Below are 27,163 nucleotides of genomic sequence, written 5' to 3'. Positions count from 1 at the left end.
TAATGTAAATGTTGAAATTAAACTAGAGGCTCGAAAGAGCCTGTGTCGCTCACCTTGGTCTATGTGCATATTAAACTAGGGACACATATGGTTTTTTGACAAAATTGTGTTTTGGTGATGGTGATGTGTTTGTAGATCTTAGGCAGCAACCATTTGATTTTCTGGGGGGGGGGCTATGGTTTTTTTTCTGGACAAATTTTTTTTTCTCGCCCCGGCGAAAAAAAAACAATCTATTTTTTCTTGACAAGTCGAAAACAATTTTTTTCTTTCAATTTTAGCATTACATATAGTGGCAGCTGAGGCTGAAACAAACAATTTTTTTTTCTCAGAATCAAAAACAAATTATTTTTTTCTCCAAAAACTGGAAACAAACTTTTTTTTCCAAAAAAAACCATACCCCCCCCCCAGAAAATCAAATGGTTGCTGCCTTACTTTACTGAACGTTCTTGCTGCTTACAATTATCTCTATCTATAATGAACTTGGCCAAGTAGTTACAGTGGAAAATATTTTATGAAAATTGTTAAAAATTGACTATAAAGGGCAATAACTCCTTAAGGGATCAATTGACCATTTGTTCATGTTGACTTATTTTTAGATCTTATTTTGCTGAACATTATTGCTGTTTACAGTTTATCTCTATCTATAATCAAATTCAATATAAAAACTAAAAGCTGCAAAATTTTCTTAAAATTACAAATTCAGGTGCAGCAAAACCAACAACGGGTTGCCTGAATGGTCTCAAAATATCAGGGCAGATAGATCTTGACCTAATGAACAATTTTACGTAGTCAGATTTGCTCTTACTGCTTTGGCTTAAGGGATATGTGCCCAAAACTGCATTTTACCCTATGTACTATTTTTAGCCATCACAGCCATCTTGGTTCGCAGGCGGGGTCATCAGACACATTTTTTAACTAGATACCCTAATGATGATTGTGGACAAGTTTGGTTAAATTTGTCTGAGTAGTTTTAGAGGAGAAGATTTTTGTATAAGATAACAGAAATTTTCGAAAAATTGTTAAAAATTGACTATAAAAGGCAATAACTCCTTAATGCATCAACTGACCATTTTGGTCATGTTGACTTACTTGTAGATCTTCTTTTTCTGAACATTATTGCTTTTTACTGTTTATCTCTATCTATAATAATTTTCAAGAAAATAACCAAAAACTACAAAATTTCCTTAAAATTACCAATTTAGGGGCAGCAACCTTACAACAGGTTGTCCGATTCATCTGAAAATTTTAGAGCAGATAGATCTTGACCTGATAAACATTTTTACCTCATGACAGATTTGCTCTAAATGCTTTGGTTTCAGAGTTATAATCCAAAAACTGCATTTTACCCCATATGTTCTATTTTTAGCAATGTCGGCCATCTTGATTGGTGGGCGGGGTCATGGGACACATTTTTTTAAACTAGATACTCAAATAATGGCCCAGTAGTTTCCGAGGAGAAGATTTTTGTAAAAGTTAACAGACGACAACCGAAGACAGATGACGGATGCCAAGTGATGGGAAAATCTCACTTGGCCCTTCGGGCCAGGTGAGCTAAAAAGCAATATCTAAACATGTGACTGATACAAATTATTTAAAGTCAATGAACCATGACTGACAGTGCAGGGCAAAAAAACTACCAAGGTTATGCCAATTATTTTAAAACTTCAAACCAAATACCCTTGACTTATCAATTGGCTCCTGGTAAAACTTCAGTTTCAAAGTCAATGAACCATGAAAAGTGGGGCCAAAGAATCTCCATGGAAACAAGACTTGCAAATGCCAATACAAATGCATACCAAATATCAGATATTAGTCACTCATCTTAAACTGATGATCTAATCACAAATCACATGTAAATGATGCAAAACATTCAGTCAATAAACCATGACTGAGGTGGAAGCCAAACAATCTCTATGGAATTGAGATGTGCCAATGCTTATACATCTGTATACCAAATATCATTCATCTACCACTTATAGTTCCCCTCAAACTGACCTATATACAAACATACATGTACATGTAAACAAATCAAAAGTTCCAAAGTCAATAGACTATGACTGAGGGGGAGGAGCAAAATAATCTCTATTAGAATGTTCCATTGCTATAAATACAACTGCATACCAAATATCCTTGACTAATTCGACTGTGCAAGGGCTGTATAGCCAGTCAAGGTCGTTAAAAACTTCCAATTGTTGTATCCTTGACCTACTAGTGGTTCTTAAACTTGGTCTAATCACACAAACTAACACATTGTTGAACCTGCTGATCATGGAAACATCATACCCAAGTTTGTTTTTTTTTCAATTTTCGTCCACACGATACAATAAATCAGCTGTTTGTTACCCTTGACCACAGAAACATCTTCCCCCATTATTTGCCATTCACACTCAAATAAAATATAAAATAGGTTTTCTCAATTAAATTTTTATTTATTAATTTATTTATATTATCCTGCATCATAATATAAAATACCCAAATGAAACCAGACCCATTCTGCTCCTTCAAGTGTGAACAAATACCAAAGAAATTGTAATAATAATAAGTTTTAGTCCCCTTTACAAGTAAAAGGAGGAAGAGGATCTGCATCATGGGTATGGTAACATTGGTTAAATATTACAATTTTACTAAATAAATGACAGCGCTGAGGATTCTTTTTCTAAATTCTTGATTCCAGTTCCCAGACTGGCTGTTTAAGAAAATCAATTCTGTTCTGAGAAACATGTACTAACTTTTGATATCATTTCTAAGGTATTATGTAAGAATATTTTTTTGCTCAATATTAAACTTGAGGCTTAACATTACTTATCACCAAACTTAAAATGCATTTTTTAAGAATCCTGTAAAATCTGAATCTTCAGGTTACCTCATACTTTTGAAAAAGGAATTTAAAAATGTAACAAAGGAAAACTATGGTAAATACATGTACTACAATTTAAAAGGCATAAAAATACATGAATCCCATTTACTTTCGAGGTGTACTCAACTTGTTTACTAGGTTATTGAAATAAACTAAATATCTTGAGCTGTTCAAAAACTAGTAGGTTACCAACTGCATTTCATTAGACATTTAAAACCCCAAGCGCTTAAATTATATTAAAATTTCCTTATACGTTCACCCTATTTCTGACCAAAGTAAATTTTATATCGAAGTTGTAAATGTAAATATATTTTTTTTAAAATTTTTTGGAACTAGTCCTTATTCAGGAAGGAGATCACTAGGACCAAGTTATTATTTGATAAACAAAAATAAGATGTGGTAAGATTGCCAAAGTTAAATGAGACAACTCTTCTACAAAGACCAAATGATGTAGAATTTAACAACTATCAGTCACCACACAGCCCTCAACAATGAGCAAATCCTGTACCAATAGACTGTATTATCTATTAGGAAATGTGGCATTGTAAGCAAGTTTATCATCTGTGTTCTCATCCATCTACAACTTCCAACCACAAATAAAAGATTAAATGGACTTTGCCTAAACTTTCAAATAATCTTCAGTATCTGTCCACATTTTGTACATTTTTTTCACATTTAAAGGTTCTCCAATGGCTAAATAGACTCTTCCATTTATAACATTGTATTTCTCAGATTTTTAAATTTTTTATTTATATTTTTTTTTGGGGGATATTGAAGGATAGATTGGTTCAGCTGATCTTGCAATTTGTTAAGTTTTTAAGGACGGCATCATAAGCTATGTTCAATCATTTTATATTTTATCTTCTAAGAGTTAAAAGCATAGAAATGTCCGATCTCATTATGTAAATTTATATTTTAAATTGCATGTAAAAGCAAAATCTATTATCTCAATCATATCAAGGCTTGGTATAACAAGATTTGACAGTAAAAACAAATAAAATCACATAAAAGCCACTAAAATCACATAAAACCAGATAAAACACAAATCTTGTTATAGCAAAGCCTAATGAAATTTAAATATTTAACTAACATGGTTATTTAAGTGTCAAAGCCAAATTTATTTTATTTTTTTAATTTTTTTTAATGATTTGAAATTTTGTCATAATGAGATCCAACTACTAAAAACAAGATTAAAAACAATATTTTCAAACCAACCTATCCTTCACATGATAAAATGGTGGTATGAGAATCTTCTTTAACAAATTATTAAAAATATTTAGAAGGTCCATTCATTACAATTGGGAACTGCAAAATTTCATTAAAATAAATTAAAATACACAATGCTGTTAGTTACAAAAAGATAATCTGAAAGTTTCTATGAAAATTTACCAAAAAAAAAGTATATAAGCTGTGGATGAGAGATGATGATGGACAAACAGACAGATAAATCTTCTTTAACAGCCCATTTCATGCTTTCCTCAAGTGCAAAAGTTCTTGGGATTTGATCCTGGGAGGGTAAAAAACCAAAGAATTAAAAATTGTTGTTGCATTAAGGAGTAAGGGCAAAGACTGGTCATCTGGAAGTCAGAATAATGTGTCAAGGTAGGCTGTAGTGGCGGATCCAGAAATTTTCACAAGTGGGGCCCACTGACTGCCTAAGAGGGGGCCTGCTCCAGTAATGCTTCAGTGATTCCCTATATATTTAATCGATTTTTTTCCAGAAAAAGGGGCCCTCACTTAATCATGTTATCCAAATTACTCATATTATTAGAAAAACCATACTTCAAAACCAAACTTATTTTACCGGTTCCCGATTTATCTTTTGGCGGGGGTTGAATAGAAACTGAGTACAATCCTCAAAAAAACAAACCATAAAATATAAATAATTTGAAATGAGAAAAAACACAATAATAAATCACACAACAATGACAAAAATATAACAAACTAAAAATAACAAAAAATTGTCAACAATTCATTCTGCTTGCAAGAGTTATAAAATCTACAGATTTTTTTTAAGAGACAGCTACAGTTCATCCAATGGTTTGTAGGATTATCATCTGAGAATTCTACCATTCAAGACAGCAACAAACCATTAACACTTTCAACTGTAAAAGAAATAAAGGTAAATTTGATTTGCTAATTCATCATACTAAAATAATCTTAATAATTAAAAGACCTTGATACACCAAAGTAAATTTTTTTAAGGACTGACCCAAAACAACATGAACTTTTATTTTTAACATCAGATTTGAGAGCTAATAACAAATTGATAAAATCAAACTCGCACAAGGCAAACATAATATTATCTTATAAAATTGAGAAAGGAAATGGGGAATTTGTCAAAGCGACACCAACCGGACCATAGAGCAGCCAACAGTCAAAGCCACCAATGGGTCTTATGTCTATTTTTTTAATTGGTTGTTATATTGACACTTTATACAAAACTTGTTTTCTTCCAGATAAAATGTATGAATGAATTCTTTTGAAATTTGCAATTAAAAAAATGCAGGATTAAATGAAAAGCCGTTATACATCTTTTCAATGTGCACTTGTTTTATCATAACAATACAATAAGGTTATCTCCCCTGCACATTTTTTTTTATTCAGATTCAGTTATCTCCCCTTCATATCTCTTTTTCAGATTCAGATTCTGCTGATAAGGGTACAACATTTTTAAATGTCAAGATTCAATACTGATTTTCTTCCATTGTAAATTAAAAAATATATATGTATTGAAAATTTGAAATTTATTTAGGAACATTCACCCTAAGATAACATAAATGCATTTAACTTGCATGTTGACAGTAAGTTCTCACCTTAAACAGCTCTAATAAATATCCCAGCAAGTGACCCAATGGAAACATGATGCTAACCTGGAATATAAAGTTAGTCTGTTATATTAAACTTTTTCAATAAAATCTTTATTTCGTTGTTATAAATTAAATAGAACTAAAATAACAACAAAAATATTTGGTATTCTCAATTATAAATTTATGGTTTTAAATTAACAATAAAACAATCAACCTTTATTTCATCATGGTATTGAATTCATTTGATGGGTCGTAAAACCTTATGAATATGACCTAAAATACTATAGAATTATCAAAAAAATGCTTGATTACTTACCGACATGTTAACAATATCAGACATCCAAGTCTTACTCCCAACATCATGAAAACATTGTCATTATATAAACCTAAAAATAAAATAAAATAAAAAAATACTTATTTTACAGATCAATATAATTATGCCGAAGAAGACTTTAACAAGTCATGTTATATTTAATTAATTATAATTTGTTATATATTGTTATCTTTACTATACCTGGTATAAATTTATACCAAAGGTAAATAAACAGCTGCACCATGAGCGCATGATACGCCCGACGTCTTGTGTGGAAGTTTTATGCAATAATCATCAATAGTTTCTGAGAAAGTTTTAAGCAATAACCATACATTGTATATTGTTTTTGAAAAACGGCGGGACATGTGAAACCCCCAACCCTGTTTTTTTTTTTACAAAAAACTAAATATCACTAAAATAAAATTTTGAATCAAAACCAAAAAGTATACAGATCTTTAGATTAATATAACAAAGAAGTGTGTAAAGTTTTAAGCAATAATCATAAATTATTTTTGAGATACGGCATAACATGTAAAAAAAACCCCTCCCCCTTTTTAACAAAATACTCAATAACTCAAAAATAAAATTTTGAATCATCACCAAAAAGTATACAGATATTAAGATTAATATAACTAAGAAGTGTTTAAAGTTTTAAGCCATAATCAAGAACCTTTTTTGAGATACGGTGCGACATGTGAAAAAAACACACCCCTGTTTTAGTTACAAAGTGCCGTAACTCAAAAAGTTTTAATCTTATTTTCACCAAAAAGTATACAGATCATTTGACCATCATTAGAAACAACTATGTTAAGTTTCATAAAATTTGGATAAGTCGTTCTCAAGTTACAGTGCGACATGTTTACGCCAGACAGACAGACGGAGGGACGGACACCGGACATTTGTATACCATAATACGTCCCGTCAAAATTTTGAAAACTAATTTTTCAAGTTATAAAGGGGCATAACTCTTAAAATAGTAAGCAACTCACTACAGAAATTTGAACTCTTGTTTTCAACTTTTGTTTTTTTAACATTGTGTACAAGTTTCATAAAAATTGAATGAGAAAGTGTGTGTTGAATGAATAACAGGACAAAATGAGAGAAGGACAGTTTTTCAAGGTCCTACAAAAATCACTTTCAAAGATTTTTTTGTGGACGTATGCACTATATCTTTCCTGTCCAATAATCAATGAAAATTTAGCAATTTTCATTGATTTTTTTGTATGGAAAAATCAAAATGAGTTCTATTTGTGATGTCATGAATATAGCGCATGAACGTAAATAGTCAACAAATAGACTTGTTTTTCTAGTCACTGTATAAGCTTAGGTTCATTGTAATGTTGGTCAATAAATCTTTAATTTCAAATTCAAGCTTTAAAAGGGGCCCATGTTATGGCCTTATTGAACCTATTTATTTTGTGGAATATTTAAACTTACCACATATTTCTCATGGTAAAGCCTCAGACTTGGTTGAAGATGTAATAGACCATCTTTCTTAGAGCTGCTATCCTGGTACCATTACATGGCTCTCCTCACTATCTCTTTCTCTCTTTTTTTTTAATAGAAATACAGTTGAATACATGAAAAATATCAGATGCATTTACAATAAATCCCCTTTCTTGAAAATTTCAGCAAATCAATGTAAGTGATCCATGATTTTTCCCACCCTACATACCTATTATCTAGAGCTCTGCTTACATTTTTTTTTATTACAGAACTCTAAATGATAGTCAATATTAGTTTTTTCACATACATCTGATATAAAAAAAAAGTACAAAAAAGTTCAAGTATGTGGAGTTAAACAGGGGTAAAATAAATTACCTCCCTTTGACCAAATTTCACCCTATTAGGACTCCACATCCTTGTTATATTTTTAAAAATAACATAGAAATAAGTATATAAAAAAAAAATTTAATTATAAATAAAAAATAGTCCAATAACAAAAAATCTAACTCATAAATATTTACTGCTGATCAACTCATGGTGGTGAATGGTCCAAGTAGTTCAACTACTATATCACTAGCCGGTCGACACTGAGAAACTTCCTATGGCAGGTGCTGTTTATTAAAACAAATCTTAATTAACTAGAGCTGCCAGTATCTCTGTTAAAGATGATGTTATCTCCAGGGGACTCTGGCGGTCTCTACCCAAAAAAACTGACAGCCAAGATATAGCAAATCAGCTGAAAGTTGTGTTATATACCAAAAATAAATCTGATTTCAACAAGATGTTCCTCAACTATGCCTCTTGTAAAATTGTTATTTAAAAAACATCACCTTAGTTATCAACCAAAATCAGCTAAAAATAACAAAAAAAGCTGCAAAAACATATTTCTAACTTTTTACTTCCTCCGCATTAAAGAACCCTTGCCACACATCTTTAGATATCAACATTAACATGAAAGAAAGGGTTGAAGGGGATATATTTACCACAGACCATTATTCATCTTTTTAGTTTACACAAGAGAGGCATTTGCTATTTTGAAACGTTCCTAAAAAAACAAAAATAAGTAAAATTTTTGCCAAGAAATTTAGTGGGAATATTTACATCGGCAGATTTAATTGCAGTAACTACATGTATAAAGTAACTTGTAAAATTTGAAAGTACCTCAAATCCTAAAATAACAAAAGATGGCAAAACTATATACATTAAAATTTGCAAAAATAAATACATTTCAATTTTTTTTTATTTTTTTTTTATTTTTTTTTTTTTAGATTCTCCATTCTTAAACTGCTGGAAGTGCTTTTACTAGACATGAGTATAAACGGAAAATTGAAAGAATTTTGTAATTTTAAATATAAGTTAACCAACAACTTCCAATCCTGTTGAAAATGGAGAATCTTTACACATTTTTTTTTTTTTGTAAAAAAAATATAAAACATTTTCTCAAGCATACACAAAAATAGTCTGAATTACATTCTCTACTGTTGTCATATCATACAACCATTTTATGCAGTCACAGTTATCTGAAAAAGAAATGTACATTACTCATGAACATTGAAATGATATTTATTGTAAAACAATAATAATTAACTGAGCATTACAATTATAATGCATAGAACATTTCTTTTTCTTTGTTATAAAGTGATTTCTTTACAAACATTTTAAAGAACATGTACCAGTATTTCCTAGCAATAAAACGATGAAAAACAAATCATTGGCTGATGTCTTGACAAATATTTTTTTTAACATTGTTTTATAGTATATCAGGCTATCAACATACTTGATTGATTTTTTTAACATTTAGTCATGTTGAACCTTAATAGATAACTATACAATGTAGGTTTTACTCATTGTTGAAGGCATAGGGTGACATTTAATTGCTTACAACCACAATATTTGGTCTCTGGTTGATAGCTGTCTCATTGGCATACATACCACATATATGGGGACAACTATAGATAACAAAAAAAACTGAAATCCCAAGATTTCGCATTATACATTATACTTTTTGACTTCCATTATATATATATACATATTATCTTTATATCTCCTTCTTAGTTGTATATTCAACTATAACTAAAGAAGACATTTATGTCATTAATATGTAAGATTTACATCTGAGCATACATAAAAACTTTGGCTTTAAAATGCTCTTGAATGAAAAAAGTTTATAAATCTATGTATTGATGCTTACCTCAAAAGTCAGCTCTAATGCCCACTCCCAGCTTCAATCCTTAGACAAGCTGTGATGCTAACCTGAAATATAAAATGAGAATTCATTAAAAACTGATTAAAAGGTTCTTTGTTGGTATTATGTATGTATATTGAATAGATTGAATGATTGGTTGTTGGTTGCTTAAGGTCCAATGGCAAATAATTGAATAGAAATAGTCTTAAAATGTGTAATATATGTCAAGAACATATGGATGAGACAGCAATAACAAACAAATTTTTATGTAAACAATTCCGATCCTAATCTTTACTCTTATTTGGTTACTGATATAATAATAAGAGTAGATTCCTGTAAAAAATCTTTTAAATGTTCAAATCTTGTTTTTTCTATAAAATATTTAAAATACATTTGAGATTTTTTTTCCAAAACAGGACTAACATCCTGGTACTTACCTATGTGTTAGCTGTATTAGACCACCAAGTCTTATTCCCAGACCGTGAAAACATGTCCCAGAAAGAACCTGAAAAGGAATCAAAATTGACATTTTATAAATTAATATATCTGTTACTGATAACCTAAAATTTACTAAATGTTGTTCTGATTTCTTATTGCAGGTATGCAATTGTATAAAACCAAACTTTTTAAATCAATATTAAAGATAGAAAAGTGAAAAAAAGTCAAAGGTTTGAAGTTCAACTGCACAAAAAATATCTAAATATTTTACAAAGTTATCTCCCATTGAATCGTCTTTCAAATTGTAATGTTCTTGTCATTGTAGTTTAATGACTATTTTAAGGATAAACTATTGATATTTTAATAGAAAATCTTGTTCATGTATCTTGTACCTTTAAATATTAAACTGGTTAATTAATTCATCAATGGTGTTTTAAATGTAATATTTCAGAAGGGTCTGTAAATATCTTAAAAGATCTGGCTAAAATAAACTTGCCTTTTTATTTTCATGGTAAAGCCTCAGACTTGGTTGAAGATTATATTGACCATCTTCCCTGGAACTGCTATCTTTGCTGCCGAGGTGGTTCTCCTCATTATGTTGTCAATCTATGTTGTGTCTATTTGTTTTTACAAAATAAAGTAACATACATAAAAAAATATCAGATGCACATTCATTTAATAACCTTTTTAAAAAAAATAACCAAATCATTTTCAGTGACACAGAATTTTTCCCACTTTACATTTCTATTATCTAAAAAATATCTGATATGTACAAAAGTGCATATATGTGAGTATCAGAGTAAATAAAAATCTAACATTGAGGGAATTTAAAGTATTTGAAGTTAAACACAGTATAATAAATTACCTCCCATTGACCTAAATTTCACACATCTTTGTTATATATAACAAAAAAACATATACAAATGTAGTGTAATCAAAATAAAAAAATAATTAAATTACAAAAATCCAACAAATTTCAATAACATATTTAGTGCTAATGGAATAATGGTGGCTGAATGGTCAAAGTAGTTTAACTACAGTATCACTAGCCTGTCAACTCTGAACCCTCATATGGAAGGTGTGTTTAACTTCAATCTTAATTGACTTGACTTGAGTTTCTCTGTTGAAGGTGATGTTTTCACCAGGCACTCTGGCCGTCTCCACAAATAAATATTGACAGCCAAGATATAGAAAATCATGCTGAAAGTGGTGTTAAATACCAAAAATCAATCAATCTACTTTCATCAAGATATTCTTCAAATATGCTTCTTGTAAAATATTCTTTAAAAAATATACCCTTTTTTACAAAGTCAGCTAAAAATAACAAAAAGATGGAAAAAATATATACATTTCAACAAATGAGCATTTTTTTTTTTTTTAAGATTCTCCATTCTTAAACTACTGGAAGTGTTTTGAGTAAGAACAGAAAATATAAAGTAATATTTGAAATTTCAAAGAAAAATAAACCTACAACTTCCAATCTTATTGAAAATGGAGAACCTGTACATAATTTTTTTTTTTTTTTTTTTAATTATAAACATTTTCTCAACATAAACAAAAATAGTCTGATTTACATTCTTTACTGTTACAGTGAAATCACATAGCCATTTTATGCAGCCACAGTTACCTGAAAAAGAAATATACAAACTTAATCGTAATTGTCAAACATGAAAATTGAAACAATAGCAAATGCAAAATAATAACAAAACTGATCATTATAATCATGATGCATAAAACATTTCTCTTACTTTGTTGAAAAGTGATTTGCTGATATAACTTTTGAACTACCAGTCTTTATTAGGAAAAGGATGAAAAAAACAAATCATTGGTAGATGTCTAACATATTTCTTTTTTCACATATTGCTTTTTTTTGTATTGGTCCTTACCATAAAAGTCAGCTCCAATGCCCACTCCCAGCTTCAATCCTTACAGACAAGCTGTGATGCTAATCTGAAATATGAAATGCTTAGACATAAAATTGTTTAAAAGGATCATTTTTGGTATACTGTATGTAAATTACATAGATTGAATTATTGATTACTTTACGTCCAGTGGCAAATTAAATAGAAAGTCTATAAATATGTAATAGAAGTTGAGAACAGCAATCCAGCATCCCAACAAACTTTAACATAATCAAATCAGATCATTAAAATATTTAATACCCAAATGCACACAAACATAAAGCACCAAATTAGGCCATTTGTTTTCTCGTTTGAATTGTTTTAAATTTGTGATTTCTGGGCCTTTTAAAGCTGGTTATGCAGTACAGGCTTTGCTCATTGTTGAAGGCCCTTACTGTGAACTATAGCTGTTAATTTCTGTATCATTTGGTCTCCTAAAGAGAGTTGTTTCATTAGTAATCATACCACATCTTTTTTATATAGACTTCTCACCAAACTCCTATAAACCTTCATGCTTAGAGCACATGCTAATTCAAATCTTTTTTCTTTTTAAAACAGGACTAACATCCTGGTACTTACCTATGTATTAGCTGTATTAGACCACCAAGTCTTATTCCCACACCATGAAAACATATCCCAGAAAAACCTGAAAAGAAATTATGATTGACACATTATATATTTTATAAATGCAAGTATTAACTATCAATCTGGCTCAAGCAGAAAACTTAACATAATAAAGTCAAAGGTTTTGTTTGAAATTTTTACTGCACAAACATCATGTGCAAATTTTAAAGTTATCTCCCATTGAAGGGACAAATATTGCTGTTAATTGTACTAGACTCCACTTGAAATTTGAGTACTCAGAATATACACAGACTTTCTATACTATACTAGTATAGACTGTCCCTAGAATTTACTATTGATATTTTACTAGAAAGTCTGGTTCCAGTACCTGGTAAGATAAATTATGAAACTTGAAAACTAATTCATCAATGGTGTTTTACATGCAGAAAATCAGAAGGGTGTTGTCTGCATTATTTATCTTTTTTTTATGATAATGTTAAGAAACAGTTTGGCTTAAATAAACTTGCCTTCTTATTTTCTTGGTAAAGCCTCAGACTTGGTTGAAGATTAATGGACCATCTTCCTTGGAGCTGCTATTCAGGCTGCTTTGAAAAGTTTTTCATCGTAGGTTTTTATGCTGATCAGTTCACTGAATCCATTTTTTCCAAGTAATGAAATGTCCTTTTTATTGTATTTCATAAAAAAAAACAATAGTCACCAGAATGTTCCAAAGCATCTCATTTTTGTTTTACAATCATGGCAACTGAAGAAATTCACATTTTTACATGCAAACAATTTATTAAATATATTTATAAAATACTGAAAAAATACCAGATGTGCTATTAAACAGGTAACTTATTTTGAAAATTTATTTAATGTTTTCTGTACCCCACAATTTCTTCCACTCATTAAAAGTATATTTTAGAACTATGTTTACATAATTTTTTTTATTTACAGAGCTCTAGATAATAGCTTTTATACAAGTTACCAGACATCTGATATGAAAATATTTATACAAATGTAAGAAAAGTACAGCATAGAAATAGCATAACAAACACATATAAATCACCAATTGTTTTTTTAAATTTTGAAGCATAGTTTTATAAAAAAATATCTCTTCTTTTAAGGTTTACTACTCATGAACATAGTAGTCATTTATATTCCGAAAAATTTGTTAAAGCCACAATAGATTTGCAAACTCTCTGTGAAATTCCAAAGATATGAATAAAAACATTAACTTTTAAATAAAAAAAATTTTGTTCCCAAGTACATAGAAATGGTAAAAAATAACAAAAAATTCCATAGTCTAATGTGCACTGAAATTTCAAACATCTAGATCGCCAACTGGAGGAGTTGATTACACAAAATCGGTACCATTTTCGTAAATTTTGAAGAAAAAAAATCATCAAAATCACAATTTTGTGTGAAAATGGGAGAAAATTCCTCAAGCAATTTCATATCAGCAGATAAACAACTTCAAAATGTGTGCAATATTTCTGTGAAGTTTCAGTGGTACAAGAAAAAGAAGCTGAAATGAAAAATACAAACATGGTATTATTAAATATGAAATCTTTAGATTTAGTAAAAAAAAAAATTATTAAGAAGGAAAAATTGTGAACCCAAAGAAATGTTAAAAATACTGATTTTTTAAAAGAAAATTAATTTTAAAACTCAAATGGCACGTAATACTTCAATAAATTTGTTTTTTACTTTAAACTTTAGTAGTTAACTTGAAAGAAAAAATAGTTCCAAAATTTACAATTGAAAAAGTGATGCTTTTGTTCCCAAATTATTTATGATAGCATTTTTGATTGGTTATATCAAAATTTGTTTTACATAAGATTACTGCCAATGACTTTTTTTGGAAAAGAAAGAAAATCACTGATATCTTGACAATAATAGACTGATGCAAGGTTACTGCACTCTCTGGAATCACTGGTTCCTTAAATGGATAAGAACCAGAAGCAGCCAAAATACAGACTTGCAAGAATCAGCACCTTTTTGCTACTGCAGTGAGATGAAAACAGATAACCAGTTGAATCTAAAATAGACTGGTTTCCTTTTAATTTCTAAGTGATTAACGGTAAATCCCCAAAGTCTAGAACAGTGTCTAATGTTACAGGGGCGGATCCATTCATTTTAAAAGGGGGGTTCATAACCAAGGATAAAGGGGGGACCAACCCACGGAACCCCCTTCCACTGGATCCACCAATGTATTAATCTAAAACTGCTTGGTTAACAAAACTGATTGTATGCAACTCGTTAAAATAGTTGGGAGTCTTCAAAATGATCCCTGTTATAATGGTTGATATGGACCATTATGGACTGATGGGTATCTACTTTGAACTAGTGAGGCTAATGTTGGATCTCTGTTAAAGAGTATAGCTCACTAACTTGAATGATTCAGCGCCCTCTATTGGTCAGTGTCCAGTAGCGATCGATAGTGAGTTGGAATATAACGACTGGATTAGTCAGGTAAAAAGCTCACAGATGTCTCTTGGACATGTCATGAGATTAAAAAAAGATCTAACTAAAAATAGCTGCAGTCAGTGATCAATAATGGGTTTTATTTATTTTTAAGCATTTTATGATGACAAGTGCTTTACCTATATTGTAATAACCAAATTTGAAAAAGATAAAATGGTTTGATGCCAAGTAGCAAATTAATACATGTTGTAATTCAAAAAGTATGATAGGGTTAAGATCAGTTTAATACCTTTTAACTCTATACAATTTAATTTTACAAATCATGATGAGCGATTTTTAAATGGAATTAACAAGTAAAACATTAATACCCAGTTGTCAATTATGGTCTCATAATAATGAAGTAATCATTCAATGTCTTGATGAAACCCTAGTGTTGTAGGTGAGAGTAGAAAATTAACCCAAGGTTATGAAGCTTGATGCAAAGGGAGATAACTACTGTTAGATATCAGCTATTCAGGATTGATACGTTAAATAACTCTTGTAGATGATGATAGTTTCTGATAACTCAATATGACGATTTTGGGGTATTGGAAATCATTTTCGATTTTGTTGGTCGTCTTAACAAGATTGATTTTCTCACTTGAGCCAATAAGGCGAAAGTGAGAAAAACAATTGAGTTAAGATGACCAATGATAATCTGTTTATCGCTATTTTGCTTACAACGATGTTGAAATTTACATTGACAGAATTTAAGTTATTGTTTGACTGTTATAAAAATGTATTTTTGATTTATCATCTTGATAGTGATCAGTGCTTTAAAGATGTATATACCCAGAAACAATTTTTGAAGAAGCCAAAGGATATTTAAAAAAAACTTTTTGGATAATTTTCAACTTCCCCTGAATTTAACTTTATAAAGGAGAATATGTTTTCTACTTTTTCATTTCCAATGCATCATAATATGTCAAATACAATTTAGATTTTGATTGAAGATATATACTTGAAAATTTTGAAAATAAGAAATTAAATAAAGTATGAATTTTATACAGATTCAAAGTTCAAAGCAGCTTTATGCTCTAACATATGATTTTATTTTTAAGACTGTTGAAATATCAAATATTTTTCATTTCAGAAATACATATATAGTTTCCTTCGAATGGTAAACACCACACCCTAAATACCTCAAAACCAAAGAACCATCCAAAGAACAACTGAAACAAAGAGAATATATAACCAACCCTACTACTTAAACACCAATAAGCAACTCTGTTATATGTTAGTATAGACACGCAGCGCTCAAAGTATAATGTATTTCTGAAATGATCATTTTGATATTTGCTTAGTCTACACTAAAACACTGAAGATAAAGAATATTTTGCTTCGGAACTTTGAATGCACTAGACCTCAAGTTTAAATCTTTTAAAAGTACTATGGGATTTTACAATCTGACAACCACAATGTATTGAAAATGGAAAAAATCTTAGAAAAATTATTTATTATAAAATATAGTTTTTAATCTAAATAGCATCTTTTTTTTACTTTTGAAAACCAACAAAAAAGCACTGATAAACCAAAAAGACAATGTTTAAAAAACTGTCTATCGTTGGATCAAATGACAGTCCGTAGTGGAGTAAATACAAAGAAATTTATCATAACCTGATAAACCTCATCTGAAGTTATTGCAACTATCATCATCTCTGCATTGATAACTTTTAATATCAAATTAACACCCTAAATATTAAGTGGGGTTTTATACCCTTGGTTAATCTCCAACTTCTATATTTTGCTTCTTATGTTGTTGCACATTAATAAATGCATAATTTAAAATCGATTATTATGGACAAATCTTTTACTGAATTTAGACATGTTTAAGAGTATATTAAAATGCACTCTTTTAGTAGGCGTTATGAACTTGGCTATCATGGATCAAATGATTTTTAATTTTACAATTAAAAATTGCTCATAATCCTTTAGCAATTAAAAAAAAAAATATTTGATGGTGAATATTTATAACAAATATAAATGAAGACTTTTTCATATAAAAATTACTAACTCAGAAATTAGTGTATTTTAAACTGGGTGTATACTGCATTTTGAAATCATCAAAAGTTATATTTAAAAAAATAGTTTAATACTGCATTTAAATTATTTTGTTTCTCTTCTTTTTTTAACATGTGAACGTTTCATGGTGTTCCAGGGTTTGAAACCCCCTCTTTAAAATACCTGTATCCACACACTCTACTGACTCAACTTCCCTAATGTAAAAAAAATATACACAAATGAACTCTCTGAGCATGGTCCCTGTGTCTTACTTTACAAATGTATATCACAATATTGGATCATATACATGTAGTTTAAATTCTTTCAAATTTGTATTTTCATTTCATATGAGTTACCTCCCCTTCACTCAATGAAATTTTTAAAATGTATTTGAAATTAGAACTCTGGAATTAAAATGAGGAATTTTTTTGACTCAGTGAGTCAAAGCTTTATTCTTTTACACAAATTTTAGCACCCCTTGTTAAAGCCTCTAAGACAAGATACCAGTGTTTTCATGGAGTATAACAAGGTCATTATTATCCATTGCTTAACTTTACTCACATGAATGTAAAATAAATAACCAATATTTTCTGCGAAAAAAATGGTGTATCAATTCAATAAATTATGGAGCATATTTTTTTTTGAAAATTAAATTGAAGTTAAAATTTTGTCAAACATGAAGATACTTCAAAATAACAAACAATGAATAATGATTAAAAAAAAATATATATATATTTTAAAATTATGCGCCATCTTTATCTTGTCACATTTAAAATTAAGAATTGAAGAAAGAATGAATGAAAAAATACCCTTAACTTTGTCCATTTGTAAATTTGTTAACATATCAATTACTTACCCACTTCTGTCCTATCCTGGTAGTAAAAAAAAACATCCTAGTAGTACTTCTGTCCTGGGTCACCCAAGTTCATCCCTCATCAATGGTTGGCTTGATGGTGTACATTTTTTAGTTTTCAGTTTAGTGTTTTGTAGACTTTTGTCTGTTATTTGTTTGGGCTTCAACTTCCTGGATTACCAGAGTTCATCCCTCGCCTCTGGTTGGGTGTAGGTGTTGTACATTTTTTAGTTTATGTATTGTTTTGTATACTTTTGCCTGTCCTTTCTTATGGTTATGGGGTAGTCTGTCTTTCTTAATCCATACTTATTAAGGTAAACTTATTTTCGTCTGTTTTATCCCATTGACATTAATACCACATACTATTTCTTTATGACAAACTTACAAACATGGGACAAAAAAGACATTAAAAATACGGTATACCTATATTCTCCGACTACAAACTCTGTAATGGAAACAGATAATAAAGATTAGTGATGTATTTGAGAAAATTGATGTCAATTCCATCGAAGCAGATCTCTAAAAAGCCATATTCATGGTTTATGACTAAATCTACCTCTGGCCCCAATCTGTAACAAAAACAAAATTTATAAATTAGTAGTTTTGGAGAACGTTGGTGTCACTTCCATCAAACAGGCCCTTTAACAATCTCAGAGTAGAATGATCTTGTTACTATTGTATAGCGTTGCGAGAACTATGCGCTACCCTCCCTAGTCTGCTACAACGGAGTCCATCCAAGGTCTATGACTGAAACATCCTCCCGGCTGCATCTGTAACAAAAATAAAATTGGAGAATGTTGGTGTCACTTCCATCAAACAGGCCCTTTAACAATCTCAGAGTAGAATGATCTTGTTACTATTGTATAGCGTTGCGAGAACTATGCGCTACCCTCCCTAGTCTGCTACAACGGAGTCCATCCAAGGTCTATGACTGAAACATCCTCCCGGCTGCATCTGTAACAAAATTAAAATTTATAAATTAAATGTCTGTGGTAAACCTTAAAAAGAAAAAGAAATACATATAAAACATTACACATAAAAACATATAAAATAAAATGGATCAACCAACCTTATTTTCAATTCTTTGAATTAACTTTACCCCCTGAAATGAAATATAAATATTTTTATAACTCAGTTATCATTTTTTATATGAAATAAGTATAAAATATTGTAAATATTTTTAGCAAATTGTAAGCATTGAACTATTGGACCGGTCAATACTTTTGGACTATTGGTCCTCTTTGAAACTATTTGACCGCACGCGTCTTTATATTTGTAGAATTTCCAATGCAGCGATAATGGAGTTTGAAAATCTTTAAAATACTGTGGGAGTTATGGCTTTGATTTTTACATATTGTATCTAGGGTTGACGTCAGATCAAGATGTAGCCTTTGCAATTCAGAATATTTATGAAGTAAATGTTGTGGTTAGGTTTCTGCTTTATATATTACGATAGCTAATTATCACTGCTATTTATTGTCTGTTGTCTTTTTGGATATAATAAAACACTTACTGACTGGATATTCATGGAAGGATATGTAAGTTTATTGTCCCCTCAGAATCAACTATTGCCCTTGGCGTAACGCTTCAGGACAATAGTTGCAACATCAGGGACAATAAACTTAATACTCCACTCATACCCAGTCAATAAGTATACAATATGCATTACACATAAACATATAAAAAAAAAAGATTATTATATATAAAACAACCTTTGTTTTTAATTCTTTAAAGAAACTTTAAACCTTTCTAGAAACTTAAATTATTTGTTTTCAAAGTTTTTTTTATCTCACTTTACCATACAGTTTGCAGGCAATAAGACTGCTGTCGAAATACAACATAAGATTTTTACCTTCGAAGAAAATTTCTCTCAAGCTTGTCAAAAAAAATGGAAGCATAAAATTTGGTGTTTTACCTGTGAAAGAATATAGTTGCTCACTTTATATCAAATTTTGACATTTTTGTCTTTTTAATATTTGACCATGCTGCATATATGTGCAACTGCCACTACTATGGGTCAAATAAAATGTTGCAGGTAATACAGACCAAAATGAGGTTCAATTTTTGTCTAGGAAAACAATATGTCAGCCATGTTTTTAGCTCATTTTTTCAAAATGAAACTGGCTGCTAAAAGCAAATTAATACTTCATTATTCCACTATGTTTATAAAAAAAAAAATTACCAGATAAATCATTTGGTGAAAAATATTTTAAATTGTTTTTGTTTCAAACTTTTTAAAAGAGAGTGGAAGCTAGCTTAAATACATAATAATGTTTTTGTAACCCCAGAGGGGGTACCGTGGACTCGAACACCCTCTTTTATTTGAATGATCAATGCATTTGAATGGGAAAATATTGTTTGAACCCCCACCCCCCTTTATCTTGGGTTGGGACCCCCTTTTAAAATGGATGGATCTGCTCCTGAAAAGTGACAATCTCCTTGTCCTAAAAAGTATATTCTTGTGCATAAACCCTCAGCCTTGCTGTCAACAATAAAAAAGGTTAAGCTAGGTTTTGATCAACTCATTTCTACTCTGCAGAAACTAAAAATAAGTCTACAGTCGAAGTCAATCAGATGTCTTGCAGTTATAATGCACTGAACATTTCAATGGAACCAAGGAACATAAGTTTCTATGTGAGACCTCATCCAAGAGATCAAAGCACTTAAAACTACCAACAATGATAGAGTGCTTTCCACGTCCTCAAACCTGGTTGTCAATAGTTAATTCAACTCTATTGAGTACCGGTATTTATTTGTCAGAAGTCTCTGTGCATCAGTCAAAGTGCTGGTGAAATAGTCTCTACAGAGTAAAAATGAGTAAAATCTTTTTAATAAAAATTCTTTTTCACAATCTTGTATATTAACATTATTAAATGATATTTGCATTATGAAGTAGGATACACATTTGACATGTTAGTGTGCTGATGAGGGTCTTTATGCAGTGATGTATTGTTATAAGAATGGCATCCTACATTCGTTGCTTAATTTTTGTTGAAAATGAAAAAAGATTGTTGCTGTAAGCATGGCAAGGAGTTATGTTATATAACCAGTTACCTCCCTCCCATTGATTAAAAGGTGATTTTCATCAAAACAAATTCAATTCACTTGTAAAAATTTGAATAAATAACCAAAGCAATTTAAAATTAACAATGTTAAAGGCCAATGATAAAGTAATTAATAAAAAACAGGATTGAAATTTTTCTCTTGGCGTCATCTCATAGATTTTCCAAAAAGTGTTGTTGCATCTGGTAGTTTTTTTTAAAAGAACATAAAATAGTTAATCTAAACTTTGAAGCCATTAAAAAAAAAAAGTCTGCATGAAATTTTGTAGTTTTTGTTTTGGCATAGCACAAGTTTTCATATTAACAGGTCTAAAAATTTGAGCATTTTCAATTCATTTCTAAGGGAGGGCTTTGAGATATGAAAAAATCTTTTGTTGGGTTGCTGCTTCATTGATGTATACCTGCATCCCCTTTTTTTCTAATGAGGATCTTAGAAAAAAATTATAGTGTCCATATGTATAATTGTTCACCAAGAAAAAAATACTCATCTCTTTGGTGACTACAGAGATGGATATTTTTCTGTACCATTGCTTTCTCTTCAAGGTCATTGAATACTCTCTGCTCAATTTTTGGATTCCTAAAAAATATCAGTTTTGTATATAATATTTGAAAGGGTGGAAACTTTATATTTTATATTATTTTTGTTTTTTTATAAAATGTTAATCTAAGAGTATCATAGTCATATGTTTTCTTTGATGCATCTTTAATCATTGCTATAAACCAACCTAATCACAAACTAATACATGCAAACTAAGCAAAAGTTTAAAAGTCAATAGACTATGACTGAGGGTAGGTCCAAATAATATCCATGGAAATGATACATGCCGATACTTATACAACTACATACCAATCATTGTTAACCTACCACTAGTGGTTCCCCATAAACTTACATAGTCACAAACTAATACATGAAAACTAAGCAAAAGTTTAAAAGTCAATAAACCACAACTGAGGGAGCAGGGCCAAATAATCCCCATGGTAATGAAATGTGCTAGTGCTAATACAGCTGTGTACTAAATATCTTTGACTCGGTTCACCATCAACTTACATCATCACATACTAATACATTGTTGACACCTCTGTCAACAGCATACCTATGTCTCGCTTTTTGACTCCATCAAAGCGAGACAAAAATGATGAGGTGAAATGTATACATACCTTATAGATGAACGTGACTAGCCAATTCTTTAATACTGGTGTATATACTCTACAGCCTAGGATTTCTGTAGGTCTTTTTTAAGTTTCTGTGGTTTAACAATTCATCAAAATGAGAATGTTGCGGATAGTCTTGTAAATTCTCTGAAATACAAAATTCAATGTACTTTTCCATATCTATATATGCCTTTTTCAGCTGCACTGTTTTTTTTTGTTATCAATATGCTGTGATATTTTTCAAAAGCATACACAAAAACATTATGATTGGTTTAAAAAAATCTTAAAAATGGAAATTATCAAAAGATATACGTTATTCTTATTTTGGTGTACAACCAATGAGATTACCCATAGTCCTTCCTAGGTGTATCCATGATCAGAGCCTTCCCCCTTTTTTTGTCAGTCACCGCCCACCCAACCCATCCACTTATGAAAAGTTCTGGATACACCACTGTCCTAATGAAGAGAAAAATTACATTTGTTGTGTTAACACAGCCAAGTTTGCCAAAAGATTACGATACCCATACAAGCTACATATAATAAGCTTTCCAAATAGATACCATGGTCCCAATTTATTAGTAAATTCAAGGAGATGATGTATTTAACCTCCTTGTTTAACTGAATGTCTTTTAAAATACTGACTTTTGTGGCATTTTAAATAGCTACAGAAAGTACAATTTCATTTATATACAAGTCAACAAAAGAAACGATACAAGACTTTTTTTTTCAAATTAAAGATGAAGTTTTTCGTTTATAGGATCAATATTGAAGGTAGTAATAGTTAAAGACTGTGGAAATATAAATCCATTCAAAAACAAAGTATTTTTGCTTTCATGACATCATTTGGAGATTTTTTTTTTTTTTTGACAAAATTTACATAAAATGTCAATTCTAAAAACAGAAGTTCCAAATAATGATGCCATTCTTTTATTCAAAGGCAAAGACAATGTTTGCCATCAATTCTTTTTTAAAAATCATACAGTTTCTTCGTTTATTTGTAAAGCAAAGTTTGGCCCTACAAAATCGTTAAAATGTATACAATATCAAGTGATTTACCATAGACAGTATATGTAAAGTGAAATTAAAAAAACTGTAACAATCTTATAACTAATCTGAAAAGTTCCAAATTTACAGTGCGTTGTTTTCATATCTAAAGCGCTGATTTAAGATGAAAACAATTTTTTTTTTTTGGTACATTTTTTGAGATTACAAAAAAACCCTTTTTCTACCAAAAAAAAAAAAAACTAGAGGCTCTAAAGAGCCTGTGTCGATCACCTTGGTCTATGTGAATATTAAACAATGGACACAGATGGATTCATGACAAAATTGTGTTTTGGTGATGGTGATGTGTTTGTAGATCTTACTTTACTAAACATTCTTGCTGCTTACAATTATCTCTATCTATAACAGTAATTTCTGTGGAAAATGTTATTGAAAATCTTCAAATTTTAAGAAAATTGTTAAAAATTGACTATGAAGGGCAATACAGTAGATTCCGGTTATTTGCATAGCCTATTTGTCAGACAAAATTATGCAATAAAGCGGAGTATGCTTATATCCGAAATGCCGAAATGCCAAATGACAGAGTCAAATAACATCGATAGAACAGATCAGTAAAAGAAATCCCTGAAGAAAGATGAACGTCTGTAATCCACATACAAATTACAATATACTGAATGTTGATTTATTCTAATAAAAATTTAATGTCTACTCTTGTGTCATATGTGTTATTTTATTTTGTTTCTTTAAATAAAGATTATAAACACATTTAGTTTTAGTTTATTTGCATTCAGACTTTCTTTTACCTGGGATACGAAAATAAACTGTTCTAAAAATAGATTTGTTTCTTTGACCCATATGATTCCCATATGTACAATGTACATTGTTAGGCTTTAAAATAAACTTTTAAACAATACTTCACAGTTTATAATTATTTTAACAATAGATGTGTAATGAATTGCTGTTGATATGCAGTTGGGCACTGAAGTAACAACTTGTTAGTTTCGTATATGCAAAGCAGTAATGGTGGGGCCCTGTACGGGTTAATTGCTGGACACAAGTGTTGAAAGTGAGAAAATATAATAATTAAAAGTAAATGTTCTTTTCATAAAATATTAAAAACAAATGATTGATGTATAAAATTCTTTAACCATATGTAAATGCCCTATAATATCAACATTAATACAGATCACCCCAAGCCCAATAGAGTTCACATTGGTTATGATCGATAATTAGCAGGAGTTTTTGTTTTAAAAATTAACCCCAAATGTAATCTATGGACAATTGTTTAAATCCAATCAATTATTAACACCCTATGAAGTAGAATGGTCAGTGTTTTTACAACAATTATCTGTTTGACATTTTTATGACCTCGAGCAAGGATTTGTATAGTGTATCACTATACAAATCCTTGCCTCGAGGCTTAAAATAGAACATGGGAAACTTTACCTGTGTAGACATCGAGGTTTATTTTTAAATCAAATTCCATAATATAAACACGAAAGAAACTGTTTTAAAACTCTATTTCAATAACACAAAAGTAAATATGAAATAATAACGAAAATAAGGATGCATTCAAGAAAAATATACTTACAAAATGACCGTTTCCGGTCAAAAATCTCGTCAGTTTAACTAAGCATATCTAGACGGCAATAATTTTCTATGCAATAAACCGAAAGGCCACTTGTAGAGCTATGCATATAACCGGACAATTTAACATTAGAATAATGGGAAATGGTTTTGTGCAGGAGAAAACTATGCAATTAACCGAATTATGCTATTAAGCGGTATGCAATTAAGTGGAATCGACTGTAACTCCTTAGGGGGTCAATTGACTATTTTGGTCATACTGACTTATTTTTAGTTCTTACTTTGCTGTACATTATTGCTGTTTACAGTTTATCTCTATCTATAATAATATTCAAGATAACAAAAAAACAGCAAAATTTCCTCAAAATTACCAATTCAGGGGCAGCAACCTAACAACCGATTATCCGATTCACCTGAAAATTCCAGGGCAGATAGATCGTGACCTGATCAACAATTTTACTTCCTGTCAGATTTGCTCTTAATGCTTTGGTTTTTGAGTTATAAGCCAAAAACTGCATTTTACCCCCATGTTCTATTTTTAGCCATGGCGGCCATCTTGGTTTGTTGGCCGAGTTACCAGACACATTTTTTAACTAGATACCCCAATGATGATTATGGCTAAGTTTGGTAAATTTGGCCCAGTAGTTTCAGAGGAGAAGATTTTTCTAAAAGATTACTAAGATTTACGAAAAATGGTTAAAAATTGACTATAAAGGGCAATAACTCCTAAAGTGGTCAACTGACCATTTTGGTCATGTTGACTTATTTGTAGATCTTACTTTGCTGAACATTATTGCTGTTTACAGTTTATCTTTATCTATAATAATATTCAAGATAATAACCAAAAACAGCAAAATTTCCTTAAAATTACCATTTCAGGGGCAGCAACCCAACAACGAAATGTCCGATTCATCTGAAAATTTCAGGGCAATATAAGCCCACGTCAGATTTGTTCTAAATGCTTTGGTTTTTGAGTTATAAGCCAAAAACTGCATTTTACCCCTATGTTCTATTTTTAGCCATGGCGGCCATCTTGAATGGTTGGCCGGGTCACCGGACACATTTTTAAAACTAGATACCTCAATGATGATTATGGCCAAGTTTGGTTAAATTTGGCCCAGTAGTTTCAGAGGAGAAGATTTTTGTTAAAGTTAACGCAGGACGACAACGGACGACGACGACGGCCAGGTGAGCTAAAAACGATATTTCAACCCATCAGTTACAACATAAACATAACTTGATTAGCATATTGAATATTTTTAAACAATTTGAAATTTTTCTTTGTTCTTAGAAAATTGTGTGTCGATTTTTTTTCCAACTTTCCGCAAAAATAATATGCACCCTATGATCGTTTACACAGAATTTAGTTACTTTCCGTGAGGTTTTAATTTTTATTATCATATGTGCATACATCCCTAATGAACGCTTTTTAAAATTGTGTATCTCGTTTTGTTCTATATTTAATATTTTTTGATAGATTTTATTCCAAAGTTGTGTATCGTTTCTTTTGTTGACAAGTATATTAACATTTTTAAAACTTCCTGCTTTTCAGTTCATGCTTCCCTGGTCCATCTTATGCTATATTATTTGGATAGACCTATAAACTATAACACATAGCAAATATTTGTAAATACTGAATATCAGCTCAAGATCATTGCAGAGAAACGATAGACATCATTCAGTTATTCATTTATGTATCTGAAAGGTAAAATAACAGGGTTTCTATAAGTTTTTTTTTTCTTTTCATTTACTATTTACCATCATACCTATATACTCGGAGTTCACCAATGTTGAAAATCTATATAATGGTGTATAGATTCTGGTTTTCCAATCTAATACCAATTTAGATGATTAGATGACTATTAGTTACTAGTATCCAAGAACTGAAAAGAAACATTTAATATTAAATAAAGTCAATGAAAAAAATGTTATACATCTCAAATAAATAAACCAACATGAAGAAATGGTTAAGAGTCATCATTGTGTTTCACATTTTACCTTATTATGAATGAAAAATTTGTGAAATCTTTAAAAATAATTTTCTGGAACTAAAAATTTGAAAACCAAAACAGAATACATTAAAGTAAATAATTATTACTACATGAAATACCTTAAACTCCTCATGAAACTTTCAAGTCTTTCCTGTCTCTAAAAATTATCTGAGGAAAAAATGCAAGTCTTTGTCCATGTAAAGATCAAATCAATTTGAATTCAAATTCCAACCTGTTAATCACATGACCATACAGGTAAAAATCTTTTCATTTGAAATCTACTCACTCCACACCTGAGTAACTGGCTGGGTAGAAAAACATATTGTAACCTGACACAAGGTGTTGCACAAAATATGAAACAGAATTTTGTTCACATAAATAATAAAGCATTCCCCTAGAGGAAAAAGTTTTAATCTATGAACAGTGAGACCTAAAAAACATGAGGCTCCAAGCACTTGCATAAATTTTTAAACTTTCTAAGATATTGTCCAAAGCATTTAAATGAATACATATTTAACAACTGATATTTGGGTTA

General features: G+C 30.2%; 3 long non-coding RNA genes across 4 annotated transcripts; all 3 read right to left on the bottom strand.

Annotated features, from left to right (window-relative positions):
• Window positions 1–5,669: 5,669 nt before the first annotated feature.
• On the bottom strand, window positions 5,670–8,633 carry LOC143046978 (uncharacterized). The gene is made up of 3 exons (XR_012969339.1): window positions 7,418–8,633; window positions 5,984–6,053; window positions 5,670–5,730 (listed from the first exon to the last, which is right to left on the bottom strand). It is a non-coding gene; the product is annotated as an uncharacterized LOC143046978 (long non-coding RNA).
• A 1,559-nt stretch (window positions 8,634–10,192) lies between these two features.
• LOC143046977 (uncharacterized) lies at window positions 10,193–12,598 on the bottom strand. The gene is made up of 3 exons (XR_012969338.1): window positions 12,530–12,598; window positions 11,936–11,999; window positions 10,193–11,676 (listed from the first exon to the last, which is right to left on the bottom strand). It is a non-coding gene; the product is annotated as an uncharacterized LOC143046977 (long non-coding RNA).
• A 65-nt stretch (window positions 12,599–12,663) lies between these two features.
• Window positions 12,664–26,491, bottom strand: LOC143045288 (uncharacterized). Of its 2 annotated transcripts, XR_012968925.1 has the most exons (4): window positions 26,404–26,491; window positions 22,055–22,195; window positions 17,838–21,473; window positions 12,664–14,042 (listed from the first exon to the last, which is right to left on the bottom strand). It is a non-coding gene; the product is annotated as an uncharacterized LOC143045288 (long non-coding RNA). The 2 variants fall into 2 exon arrangements; XR_012968924.1 differs by lacking the exon at window positions 12,664–14,042 and having other exon boundaries at window positions 16,933–21,473.
• Between the last annotated feature and the right edge of the window lie 672 nt (window positions 26,492–27,163).

Source organism: Mytilus galloprovincialis, chromosome 9 (genome assembly GCF_965363235.1).
Source record: "Mytilus galloprovincialis chromosome 9, xbMytGall1.hap1.1, whole genome shotgun sequence".
In the NCBI taxonomy this organism is placed as follows: domain Eukaryota; kingdom Metazoa; phylum Mollusca; class Bivalvia; order Mytilida; family Mytilidae; genus Mytilus; species Mytilus galloprovincialis.
This window is presented reverse-complemented; position numbering and strand designations above follow the sequence as displayed.